At 43.0% G+C, this 14,149-nt stretch overlaps 1 protein-coding gene across 3 annotated transcripts in view; it reads left to right on the top strand.

Moving 5' to 3' along the window:
- Window positions 1–566: 566 nt before the first annotated feature.
- MTUS2 (microtubule associated scaffold protein 2) overlaps window positions 567–14,149 on the top strand; it is a 645,452-nt gene continuing 631,869 nt past the window's right edge. For 2 of the 3 annotated variants that reach the window (XM_055124406.1, XM_055124395.1), the window contains exon 1: window positions 567–914. The gene's annotated coding sequence lies outside the window, so the exon portion shown is untranslated. Of the gene's footprint in view, window positions 915–1,062; window positions 1,180–14,149 lie in introns of those variants that run through there. The other variant, XM_055124399.1, reaches the window with a different exon arrangement.

Genomic DNA, 14,149 nt, shown 5'->3' with positions numbered 1-14,149 from the left:
ATAGAAGTGGAGGGAAGCGGACACTAGTGGTGGCTGTTGTGTTTCATGGATACATGCATGGAGAGATCATTAACAGTATTACAAAGCATCCTACCTCAAAATATTTTTTAATGAGTAAAAGAAAAATCTTCATTAACAAAAATCAAATTTAAAAAAACCTCTATTCCAGAAACACCAGCGTCTCCCGCAAATATTTCCAGCGGTCACCTTTGGGGTCCTTGTGAACCCACCTTCCTCCACATTTTTCCTTTCCAATGCTGAGCCCACATTTCCCCTGCTTTACATAATTCGAAGCTGCCCCTCTTCCATCGTAAGAGAAAGACAGCAGGTTCCTGCCCGGTCACCTCCGTCGCCTACGTCTCAGTTTTCCTCCCGGGGTGGCCGGGACCCTGACCGAGCCGGGGTAGCGCGGGAGCGGCCGGCAGCCCACGCGGGGCCGGGGCGGCCTGGAGCGCGGCGGCGGCGCGGCCGGCAGAGGGCGCTGCGGCTCCCGGGCGGCCCGGCCTGAGTCCGCCGGGCGCGGGGCGCGGGGCGCGGAGGAGGCGCCGGGTGCCGGCGTGCGCGTCTCGGGGCGGCCGGGAGGGGGTGCGCGCCTCAGCCGCCCCGCGCCGCCCTGCCGCGCGGGGCCCGATCGTCGCCGCCCGACGCCTGTCACCGCCGACCCACCCTCGCCGGCGACGCTCGCGCGGGCTGTGCTGCGCGTCGCGAGGCTGGGGCTCCGCCGCCGCCGCCGCCGCCGCCGCCCCGGCCCGCGGCGTCTCTTTGTCCGGGCGACGCGGCCGCCGAGCGGCTGAGGCGGCGGCCGAGCCAGGTGGCGTGGGGGGCGTCGTGTCCGCGGCGCGCGGCGCGGGGTCTCGGCGGCTCGCGGCTGCCTCGGAGCCCGGCGGCGGCCTGGGCGGCGGCGGCGCTGCGAGGTGAGTGCGGAGGCGCGGCGGGGGCGGCGCGGGCGGCGCGCGGCAGGTGCGGGGCGCCACCTCAGGGGCTCGCGGGCAAGTTTGGCCTCAGGTTGGCCGCAGACTGAGAGAAAGTCGTGGAGGAGGAGGAGGGCGGAGGAGGAGGAGGGAGAGGAGGCGGCGGCGGAGGAAGGGGACGCGTGCCGGCTCCGGTCCGTGCGGGACGAGTGTCACGCGGGTCGGCGGTGGCTTTGGGGACGCCTCTCTCGGCTCTTTCGGCGCCCAGGTGAGCGCACGCCCCGCGGGGTCTGAGGCGGCGGCGCGGGCGTCTGCCTCGGGGAAACCGCTCGCCTCAGGTGCCGGGAGTTGGGGGGCGGCGGCGCGGGGGTCGGGACGGCGCAGCCCCGAGCGCCTGTTCGCCGGCGCCTCAGTCCCCCGCGCGGGGGACGCGCGCGGGGCTGCGGGGCTGGAGCGCGGCTGCGAGGTGAGTGGCCCCGATGCTCCCCGCCGCGGCTGCGAGGACTTGTTCTCCGTCTCTGTCTTAATTTAGCAGCAATGTGTCTTTTCCCTTGGAGCTCCAGCGTGGTGAAAACGCTGCGTGTTGCTCCTTCCATTAAAAAAAAAAAAAAAATCCCCCTCCCTTCCCTCTTTCCCTTTTCATTCTGAGCCTTTGCACAGAAGGAATTTCAGGCACACGAGTGATGTTACTACCATTCTATTTTAAATACAAACACAGAGAGAAGTGCTCTTGGCAGGCTACCAAAGGCGCCTGTACTCTCCGTTATGTAAGTGCTTTGGAAAAATATTTGCTCATTGGTCAAGTTAGACGAGTGATTGCTAGATCATCGAGGAAAGAGAGCTCTGATCTGGACTGGAATCAGCACCATCATTTGTGCTTGAGATCAAAACTTTACGGGAAAAGCAAATGTGATCTTAGCTTGAGAGACCAGAATTCAACGTAGGGGCCCTTTCTCTGAAATCATTGCGTGGCATTGCAAAAATATTAACATATACAATTGAGTTTGTGAAAGAAACTTGGTGGAAAGTCATTGCTAAGGGATAATAATAAGATATTCTTTGAATTTTAGGTGGTCACAGTTTTATTTTGATAGGTGATGGAAACTTGGTAATTATAAATTGCCAGCATGAAAGGTTCCCCCCTCTCTAATAAAACCTCTGTTCACACTCACAGTTAGTTTTTCAGATAAAAAGATACAAGTAGAAAGCGTTAGATAAACTAATGTCTTGTCATTCCTCACCCCTCCCACTTTCTACCTCAACCCCACCCCAGTTGTAATTGGTTTTGGGTGGTACTGTGGCATTAAGGATGGTAAAAGCTCCCCTGGTAATTCTAATGCTCAGCGAGCTGTGAGAGCCACTGGAAAGCACTGATTCTTTTAATTTCTCACTTTATTGCCTGAGGTGTGGCTTCATTGGTTTAAGGTAAGTGAAATACCAGTAAGAAATCTGAGCAGACAGCAGTAATATTGGAAAGGAGATGAATTGAAGAATGACAGCATGTGCTCTATTTGTCTGCATGTGTTCCTTTTATTGTTGAATTGCAAAGAATAGTTGATGTTTATCAGGGACCTCTATTTTGTGTTACATACATAAAAGAATCCCACATGAGACAGTTCTTTGTGCAGTGATCTTGAGCTGTAGTATCAGGATACTACTTTATATATGTACATGAAATGATAAGTCTTGTTAAAGGTTATTTTCTGCATCAAATAAAAGACATGTTAATGTCGACTAACAAATGAAGTGCAAGAAGCTGTTCTCAGGTCAGGAATAAATCTGGTTGCTGAATCACTGTTTCAGTCTACCTTATATAATTCCCGGTATCCAAACCTAGGAGCACAGCTTATGGACGGTTTATGAACGCTTATATAAGAACTATGAATCTGCTCTTTTCACTCTATTCAACTCCCTGTTTTGGCTATTACATAATTGACAGTTCCCAGACAGTTAAAGCAAAATAGGAGGGAGCCTGCACAACCCAAATCCAGCAGAAGCACTTTTATAATGAATTACTCCTGCCAAATGAGAGGGAACAGCAGTGCTGATGGTTTGTGAAAGAGAGATAAGAATAGCATCTAAGGGCTTGATGTAATACACAACTGGTGTGGTTAGTGGTTTTCTAGAGATTTTAATGCTGTGGTAGGAACCTCTCTGTTTCCCTGTGGAGGTGGATTGACTTTATGAATCTTCAGTTTCAGCGTTCTGCAGCCCTGCACTTTCCAAGCCCAGGGGAGGACCACTAGCAACGTGCCATACCTAAGTTTGCAATTTTGGGTTCTTTTAAATGAGGAGAATCTCTTCATCCTTCTTGCCTCTCATCGGGTAAACCTAAGGGTCCAGGTAAACATAAGGGTCCAGTAACCCAAGTGGGTCCTTGTATCCAAATTACATCCAGAAGGCTTTTGTGACTTTAATGTTTGTAGTAGTAAGAAAAGACAAAGGAAAGAGAAAAGAAACCTGGCCAATTCTGTGGGTGACCTGCTGAGAAAATGCAAATTGCTTTAGCCAATGCCTGTGGGGAGGTACTGAAATCAGGTGGTTAACCTGGAGAACCAGCTACTGCCTTGTGATCTCACAAGAACAGGGCTTTTTCCCATCTCAGTGTGAGCTGGAGGCGGGACGGGAGGAAAGTGGGTTAAGGCCCTTCCACATCTCAAAGGCAGTCTGCCAGGGAAAGGAAGAAGAAAATGAAGTACCAATAGATACCCCATTAATATATATTTAATAGGAACAGATAACATTAACTCCACTGGAGATCTGTAAGGTCCTCAGGAGCTGTCCTAAAATGCAGTATAAATAGTGAGTAAACGAAGAGCTGGAGAGAGAGAGAGAGAGAGAGAGAGAGAGAGAGAGAGAGAGAGAGAGAGAGAGAGAGAGATCCAATGCAAATCTGAAAGGTCTAGATGAGACATGGGTTTCTTATTATGGGGTTTGCATGAGTATGTGTGAGACTTACTATACCTACTATGTCTGAAGAGTGTTATTTTTTTGGGGGGGGAGGCTACCAAATGGTGCTTAGGGATTCTAGGGGGCCCTTCCCAGTGATTCTCAGCCAACTGAACCTGTGGTTCAATGCTGGGGCTCAAGAAGGCAGTGTTGCTCAGACCCTGATATGCTTGGCATCACTCTGTAACTTCCCCACTCCTCTTGCCACCCCCAGGGGATCAACTACACTTGCACATGCACTTCAGTTCTTTACTGTCTCTCCTGACCCCTCTTAGGAATGTTTGAGAGAGCTTTTAAATTGCTTTTTATTTATTTATTTTGGGGCACATACCTGGCAGTGCTCAGTGCTTATTCTGTGCTCAAGGATCACTCTTGGTGATCCAGGAATCATTTGTAGTTCTGGGGATTGAATTGAGTGTTGAATGCTTATCTGACAAGCACCTTAACCCTGTACTCTCTGGCCGGTTGTTTCTTCTTGATTATCTTCTTTGGGGGAGAAATCTCTATTCAGAGGCCCTCCCCATTTGAAATCAGGTTATTTTCTTATGGGATTGAGTCTATGGATTCTTTCTATATTTGGATATAAAGCCATTCTCAGATATATGATTTGTGCATATTTTCTATCATTTCACAATTGCCATTTTGCTTGTTAGTGGTTTCCTTTGCTATGCATGAGCACTGCTTTTGACTGCTGGTCCACATGCTTAACTCAATGCTTTGAGTTCTGTCTGTTCACTCTTTGTAAGACTTTATTCCTTTGCCTGATATCTGATGATATATAGACCTTCATCAAAGTTTTCAAAAATCTTGGTGTTTTTTAATTAACTCAAGTTAAATGCCTCTACATCAAATAATTTAGATTTTATAAAATGCTATATAACTTTATGTTTATATCTCAAAATAACATGCATAACGAGAGAGTCGTTTACAAGAACTCAAGATTTCCCTTTCATGGGAAAATAGTTTCCACCTCATATCTGAATTTGGATGCCTTCAGTCCTTGTATCTATGACCCCTTTCTCACCAGTTCTTTTTAAAAATTTTTTTGCTTTTTGGGTCACACCCAGCGATGCATAGGGGTCACTCCTGGCTTTGCACTCAGGATTTACCACCCCTGGCAGTGGTCCGCTGGGAATTGAACCTGGGTTTGCCGAGTGCAAGGCAAATGCCCTACCCGCTGTACTATCGCTCCAGTCCCCTCTCACCAGTTTTTATACCTGTCATCCATTCATCTACTTACTACCTCTTTCTCCATTCATTCATCATCATTCATCCACAAAGACTGACTTTGATTAAATTTTAGTGAGGCTCCTCTGTAGGAGCCATTAGGACAAGATTGTTTAGTTCTCAATCTTGGCTTATAAGACATGCAACTTTTCAGTACAAGTCTGTTTCACCCCTCTCTCCCCAATAAGAGACCTGAAAAAAATTCTAGTATGACTACTAGTGCCTAATTCCTTGTCCCTGTGAAGACCCAGAGCCCACTGCTGAGCTACTGTTTAGAAAAACTCAAAACTAGATAAAGAATTTACCTTCTGTTCTTGCCAACACCTGGTAATAGCCACCCCCTTATTTTTCTTAACATTTAGTTAAAATATTTATATACAGATTTACTTTTTCATATGTCCCCTTGAGGTCTGCCTCTCTTTTTCAAGAATGACTACATCCTTTGAAGTACAGTCATTAGAAAGGTGGGCCTGTCTTCTTGGGAGGGGGGAGAGAGAGAGAGGGAGGGAGAGAGAGAGAGAGTGAGAGTGAGAGAGAGTGAGAGAGAGTGAGTCCAACACGGACAGGTGCCAGTTAGCCTAATCACAATTGGCCTAATCACACTCACATTGACCAACCATCCTGCTGCCTTTTTCTAATTTTCCACATCCTTGGCTGTGGTCAAGTTTTCCAACCCCTATCTCCTGTTCCTCATCCTAACTGCCTCCTGCCACCTCTTTTTTTTTTTTTAAGTTTCCAGCCACTTCTACAGCGATCAAAACTGAGTTCAGGTCTCCATTGATATTTCTTTCTTATTAGTATATGCAGAGTAGAATATGTCTTGACAGCCTTTAACTAGTTTATCTTTGTTTGTCTCCAACAGATCCCAATACATTTCTTTGAGTTTCTATATGTCCAGGTTCTGTTATAGGCATTAAGCAGACTAATAATAACAATCACTGTGTCCTAAGGATGGAATAAGAGATTAAAAAACCCTAACATTTATTGTATTAGGTAGGAATAGGACTATGGAGACTGAGAATCAGAGGAGAAAGGTATGGAAAGGAATGGCTGTATCAAGTAGAGTGGTCAGTGAAGGCCTCCTTGAGAAGGGATGCAAAACAGAACATGAAATGATGCGAAAGAATGAAGGTGTGGGTATCACTGCATCACTGTCATCCCGTTGATCATCGATTTGCTCTAGCACGCCCAGTAACAATCCATTCATCCTAGCTCTGAGATTTTAGCAGCCTCTCTTTACTTATCCTTCCCAGTGGTGCCACATTAGAGGCTCTTCAGGGTCAGGGGAATGAGACCCATCATTGTTACTGTATTTGGCATATGAATACGCCATGGGGAGCTTACCAGGCTCTCCCCCTTTCGGGCAGTAAACTCTCTCGGTAGCTTGCCAGGTTGTCCAAGAGGGAGAACTAGGCTATCAGATGTCATGTTCATACTTCCGGGAACTTGGTTTTATAGTCTCTGGATGTTGGCCATTGATGGGATTACATGGCACTGGGGAGGAGAAGGGGGGCAGTTTCTGGGTGTGACTGCCTAGCTACTGGAAAATGGGAATCTGGGTAGAAGAGGCCCAGTCCTGATCTGAGCAGCCTTGGATATCTCGGCCCCAGGTCCCACACACCTGGGTTCCTCTGCTGGTTCCTTCATGCATGAGGCTTGTGGGTGGAGAAAATCATTTTACTCAGTAAGGATCAGCTGCATAGGGCCTCAGATCAGAGCTTGGCTGGCATGTATAGGTGGCCAGAAGGCCTGCTACTGTAGGACATTGTGGTAGCCAGTGCTCACATTGGTAGCCAGTGCTTCCCCAAACAGCAGCTCACAGCTACAATTCTGTGATCTCTCTGTCAGTGAATGGTAATGTTGCTCTTGGAGCCTTAGGGATCAGATGTAACTAGGGAACTCACAGGTCCCAAGAAATCCAATGTAGAATATGAAATAAACTAGGAGTAGGAAGGGAGAAAGCAGGTCCTTATCAGTGATTCCTATTGACTAGTGGGGAAAGGGCTAGCAGGAAAGTTCCGCTTCAGACTGGACACCTGCAATTACCTGGGAACAAGTTGAGCCATGATGAATGAAGAACTGGGAACCACACACCCCTTCCTTGGGGAATGTTGAAATATCAAGAACCCCTAGAGATCTATGAGGCAAAATGGAACAGGAGAGAACCCTATGGCTTAAAGATATTATTAGAATTTAATTAGGGTTTGAGGAGGGAAAATTGCCTGTTGGCTGAGAAAGCTCTTGTATGCTCATGTAACTATCTATATTTGGAAATCAGAAACACACACTGTCATGGATCTCTCTAAGTAGGACATGCAGAGAAGTCAATGAAACAACATCCAGACCAGGTATTTGTCTATTGGGATAAGTGGGGACCAGAGAGGAGGGAAATGGTAAGACAGTTGTTTGCAGGCATTCGGTTATACTACCTTTTTTCCCCACTCTTTTTTATTGAATCACCATGAGTCACAATGTTGTTCATGGGTTTCAGTCATAGAATGTTCCAGCACCTGCCCATTCACCAGTGTATATTTCCAGCCATCCATGACGCCAGTTTCCCTCCTACTCTCCACCACTGCTCTACCAGCCTGCCTCTATAGCAGACACTTTTATTCTCTCTCTCTCTCTCTCTCTCTCTCATTTTTTACTTTTAGGCACTGTGGTTTGCCAAACTGTTGCTGAAAGGTTATATATATCACTTTACCTCCTTTCAGCACTCAGTTCTTGTCCAGAGTGATCATTTACTTATACTACTTTCATCCTGCACACAGTTAAGAAGAAATCTTCTGAATAAGAGGTTCTTTGGCTTGTTTGTTGGCTATTGGGAGTCTAATAGCAGTGTGAATGAACACACAGCAGGTGGCAGTAGGAAGGTGGCATACGTAGGAGATTGGCATTCTTGTCTCTTCGTACCTGCCATTGCACTGCATGGTCTTGCACTTTGCAGGCTTCTCTTATGTACTCTCACATGTTTGTGAAACAGAGAATTTAAGATTATTCCTGGGAATTTAATTTTATTCTTTAAATTTTGTGAATGAGTCATTTTATGGTTATTTTAATTTAAGTGCTCGATTATGTATATTATATATAGTGGCTGTATTATATTGCCTTCATTGCAAAATACCTCAGATAGGATGCTATTGCAAAATACCTCAGACAGGATGAATTATAAACAGCAGAGATTTTTGTCAACTGGGCAGTTCAAATCATAGTGTCAGCAGATTTGGTTCTTTAGGGGCCTGTTTTGTGGTTCCTAAATGAAGTCTTCTTGCTATCATCCACGGGGAAAGGGTGAGGGAGCTATCTTGACAAAGGGTTCTAGTGGTGAGAACTAGTGGTGATTCTAGTGGTGAGAACTCTACCATTAGGAACTAATTACTTGGGATTAGTTTTCAATTTAATAATTTTGGGGGAATACTAAACTTCAGAATACAGTATACTTTTATAACTAATAATTGATACTAAAAATTATTGATCCTAAATGGTAAAACCAACTGCTTTTCATGCATTTGCTAAGTGTAAGTTTTTTGGGTTATGTTTAAAATTTTTAAAGAGTCATATGTCTATAGATAATTGTTTAGGTTGAGGGGAGAGAGAGTCTCACCAGTGGTGCTGGGGAATACTTCTGGCTCTGTGCTTCAGAGTTGCTCATGGAAGTGCTCAGGAGAACCTGCAGTGCCAGGTATTGAATTTGGCTCCGCATGCAAAGCATGCGTTCAACTCATTGACCTATTTCTCTGGCCCTGTTTCTTCTAAATTAATATAGTTTTTGCTAAGGCACCATGATTTATAAAGTTACTCATAATTAAGTTTCAGGTATACACCATTCCAACACTAATCCCAAGACTTTTCAGCTTAACACCTCTGTGTACTTCCAATTCCATTAACCAAATCTGCTGATATTAACATAGTGATTTTAAATGCCTTTTATATGCATGGTAGAAAAAACATGGCATTCAGAGTCAAGGATTATGAGAAATGACAATAAAACAATAGATAATAATGAACACTTAATTGAAAAGTTAAATTTCTATACTTCACCAGACTATTACTGCAAAGTACTAACCTAAAAATAATATAAACACCATCTCTATTAAATGACTGTATAGGAGAAGTAATCTTAAATCATCCAGAATTAATTTTCTTTGTTATAAGCTGTTTGAAACTAATCACTCAAATAGCTTATCAGGACAGGCATTCTTTCTTAACTCACAAATAATTGCACTCTCAGGTTGAAAACTTTACCTTATACTCAAATTTTTGTCACTAATTCTTATATTTATGTCAGTTTGTTTTAAGGGAAATACAATTTGAGAACTGAAATCATGCAACAGAGTAATTTTGGTTGAATGGATATATCCAAGTTGATGCATTTTCTATTAGAGTTGCAAAATACCTTAAGACATTTATATGAAAGACAGATCAAGCATATTTAATTTTCTAAATACTGTAGCAAATACTTTGAAAAAATGCTACATTATATTAATTTAATGGACAGCTAGTAATGACTTATAATCAATGCAATAATTTTCCTCTACTAGAAGATATATGTAGTTAGTGTAATAAAACTGCTTTGTTTTTTCACTCCCAAGTTTCACAATCAAATGCTTCTGTTAGATTTTAAGCTTTCAACAAAGTCTAAGATACTGTAATATAATGTAAATGTGAGTTAGAAGGGGGCACAGTGCCACTAGCAGGTCAACCTGTATCAGTAGAGTGAGTACTTCAGTCTTCCTGATATCCCCAAATTGCTACTGTGCCTCTGCCCAGACTCCAACAACTTGGGACCAAGTTTCCTGAGAAATTAAGTGGCCAAAAGTTAGGTATGTAGGAGTCACGCCCACACACCACCTCCGTTATACAAGCTCATTTATCAGCCTTGCTTCAGAGACCCATAAATAAATCTCAGAAGAGATCAAAAGCTGCAGTTAATCTCAGATCCATGCAAGGTTGAACAGACCAGGGTAAATCAGAGGGGGGGGCGAGTCAGCCTGGTGCTGCCCAAGCAGAGCCCCTGGCAGCCTTTTGCTTCCACAATCCAAAATAGCCACCCTGCCCCTGGCCGGACTCCACCATCTCTGGATTGACCTCACTGAGATATAATGTGTTGAAAATCTGGATATGCAGATTTTATGACTGAAATCTTCAGGCTTTCTTGGGGATTGGGATGGGCTACCCCCTGCCATCCCTACACATCTCTATATTTCCAGAAGCCTTGGAAGTCACATCCACACCCAAAGCTGCCACCCTGTTAGAAAAGCTACCCCAGCCTTACCTTCCCGATAAAAATACTGAATGCCCTGAACAAACACAATGACCTCTTAGTACTGTATTGTAGCACTGTACACTGTAGCACTGTCGTCCAGTTGTTCATCGATTTGCTTGAGCAGGCACAAATAACGTCAATAGCTTTGTAATGGTCTACCTCACAAATATTGATAAAAAAATGTGAGTTAGAATTAGCATCTAAGTTTGGAGAAATTTACAAAAATCAAAGATGTGGCCTTAAACTCACCATTCAGAGGGGCTTGTTGGGCACAAACATAAGAGGGAAACAAAAGCCAGGGAGAGTACTGGGTTAAGGCTGTTGCCTTGTGTGCAGTTTACCTGGAGTCAATCCCATCTTCCAAGTCCTGCAGCAATGAGTGTAATTGTTGTGCTAACGTTTAACATATAAAAATTAATGCAAGGACTATATGATGAAGAAAATATAAAACTTTTTTTTAAAAAAGTATCATTATTACAGGATTTGCCTTCTGTGACGAAATCCTATCTGACTTGTTATGACATTGTTAACTAATTAAGTCAAATAACATTTTTGATGCACTCATTATAAATTTTTATTGCATTTTTAAGTTTCAATTCTTTTTGGCAGGCTGTTGGTTGTACTCAGGGTTCCTAACTCTATGTTTAGGAATCTCTTCTGGTGGTGCTCAGGGGACCACATAAGATGCTAGGGAGCAAATGGGGACTGATCATGTGCAAGGCAAAAACTTTAATCTCTGTACTATATTTTTGGTCCCTAATTTTTATTTTAAAGACAGATCCTTTCTCTTAGAACCACATCAGGAATCTTGGAATAAAGATCTGTAAATCCTTTCCTCAGAATAGCTGTGAGAACAAAATTGTACTGAATGAGGCAAAAATTGTCAAAAATAAACTATTTTAGATTCTGGACATAACCAAAGACTTGGAGATATCCAAGAAAAAGTCTAAATCTTGGTGATAATAGTGTGGTCTGTGGCATTTAAAATGATTTTCACCATTTCTCTTAGAATCATCGTAGTCTTGAAAACTAAAAGCTACTAAAGAGGACAAATTTAGAGATAATCAAATACCCTACTTACAGAAAATTGTCAATATATGTATAATCTATCTGATAGCTCCATTTAAGACTCCATTCTTAAGGCTTGTTTTTAATTTCACCTGATTCAGAACTCATTCTGTGTATACTATCTTAGGTCATTTGTCAAAAACCATAGCTGGTAGGAGGCATGGGAGATTGCTCAAGAAGTAGAGCACATGCCTAGCATATGTGAAGCTCTCAGTTGGATCATGTGCCTCACCTTTCTGACCCCTGATCAGTAGCACTCAGTCTGACCCTGGTGGCCCTCCAGGTCCCAGCACTCAATTATTGGTCCCATACCTCCAGTGTGCATCCCCACCAATAACTATTGTGGGTGACCCCTATTAAAACAAAACAGGAAAAAAAGAAAAAAAAAGAACCAAACCAGTCAGTGGAAATTGTTTACATCATAACTGCTAGGGGTAATTCTTTCAGTAGGGATTAGCAAAACAGTGTCTAAAAAACTTAAAAGCAATAATTGTGGGGCCAGAATGTGGCTCAGTGGTAGCATTTATGCTTCTAGGTAAGTCCTTGGCTTTGATTCCTGGAACTGGAAAACAAAAAAAGCAAAACCAAGAAAAAAGAGTAATTGGGAAATAGAAGCTGTTGAAGCATTAACATAATCCCTAGAATGTAGAATGCCCCACAAATGTACACAATATGCACAGTAAAGTAACTGTTTCCTCTGGCTGACATTGAGACTCTGTGCAAGCAGGTAGATAAAGCCAAGGTTAAACTGCTTATTAGAGTGTTGAACGTATTCTCAGTGGATTGAGTCAGGTAGAGCCCCTCATGAGGGCCTGTGAGGCATATCGGCTCTAAACATTTAAGGAAATATCTGTCTCCCTACTTGTTGACTTCTAAGAAAATGGTTGTACGCAGTAAAGAAGGCGGGATTCATAGTCTAGAAACAGGGCATATAGCACTAATAGCTCAAATAGCACTAAAACAAATGCCACAACCATACAACTTTGGGATGGGGTGGAATTTGATTTTCAGCATTATCATGTTAAGTGACTTAAAATATAGTCTTCAACACGTATGGTAGCACACACAGAAACAGGGAAGTATGACCCATGATACAAAAATTAAGTGTCCCTGAGAAAGTCCAGATTATACATGTTTTCAAAGAAAGAAAGGAGAGAAATGCAGAAAGAAAAATCAGGAGAAGTCAAAGTGTGTTTGGGTTTTGGCTTGCCCTTGCAGAAATGAGGATTACAAAAAAATACATTGGAAACTTTCAAGAATAAGGACCACTCCCAGGCTGAAAGCCAGCAAGAAATTGGGAACTTAGTCTGACAGTTAACTGCAAGAAACTGAATTTAGCCAACAGCTTGACAGAGTTTGGAAGCAGACTCATTCCCAGAACCTCCCCCAAACAGCACATATCTGCCTGGATTTACCTGATTTCATGAGGGTGAAAGCCACCTGAATTATTCTGTGACAGTTTCCCACCTCTAGAACTAGGAGCTAATATATGGTGGCTATTTTAAGCCATTAAATTTGTGATATGTTTTTACATCAGCAAAAGTAAATGTATGCATTAGTATACATAGAGATCAATGAAAGCTCATCTAAGAAAAAAGAGTGAAAGGAAATTGTGACTAAAGAATTAATATATGGGAATGATATGCTATCAAATAGAGAACATAAGTAAAAAGTGGTCAAGAACAGAATTGGAATTCTGGAATTGTAAAGTATGTAAATGAAGTAAATCATGAGAGTTCTGAATAGCGAACTTGATCTGTAGAAAATCCAGTAAACATGAAAGTAAATCAATAGGAATTACACAATTTGAGGAGCAGAAAGTCAAAAGAATAAAGAAAACAGAATAAACCTTAGCCTATTCACCATGAATACTAACCTATTCATGATAGATATCCTAGAAAGAGGGGAAAGAGAACTTGTGAATTTCCTTTAAAACATTAACACAGTTAAACTTTTGAAAGCCATAACAGAGCAGCAAGAGAGGAGTGAATAATTAGTGTCTATATAACATTTTAAAAAATATATTATACAAGGGATCTTCAATTAATTTTTAAAAAAATTTTATTGAATCACCATGAGATAGTTACAAGCTTTCATGTTTGGATTATAATCACACAATGACCAAACACCCATCCTTCCACCATTGCACATTCCCTACCACCAATATCCCCAGTATATCCTCCCATTTCCCACCCTTCCCCTGCCTCCATGGCAGACAATATTCCCCATACTCTCTCTCTCTACTTTTGGGCATTATAGCTTGCATCACAGACACTGAGAAGTCGTCATGTTTGGTCCATTATCTACTTTCAGCATGTATCTCCCATCCCAACTGGTTCCTCCAGCCATCATTTTCTTAGTGATCCCTTCTCTATTCCATCTGCCTTCTCCCCTCTGCTCGTGAAGCAGTCTTCCAGCTATGGGGCAATCCTCCTGGCCCTTGTCTACTGTCCTTGGGTGTCAGCCTCATGTGATGTTATTCTATACTCCACAAATGAGTGCAGTCCTTCTATGTCTGTCCCTCCCTTTCTGACTCATTTCACTTACCATGATACTCTTTTTGAGTAAATTAACAATTGACTGCAGAAATCATGGAATCAAATGGAAGTAGAATGACAGAGTGCCAAATGAAAGACTACCCAAGCAAGAATCCTGTATCCAGCAAAACTCTCTTTTTAAAGTACAAGAAAAAATTGAAGACATCTCAAAAAAAACCAATTTATCACGA

The sequence above is a fragment of the Sorex araneus genome, chromosome 1, assembly GCF_027595985.1.
Source record: "Sorex araneus isolate mSorAra2 chromosome 1, mSorAra2.pri, whole genome shotgun sequence".
Taxonomy (NCBI): domain Eukaryota; kingdom Metazoa; phylum Chordata; class Mammalia; order Eulipotyphla; family Soricidae; genus Sorex; species Sorex araneus.
This window is presented reverse-complemented; position numbering and strand designations above follow the sequence as displayed.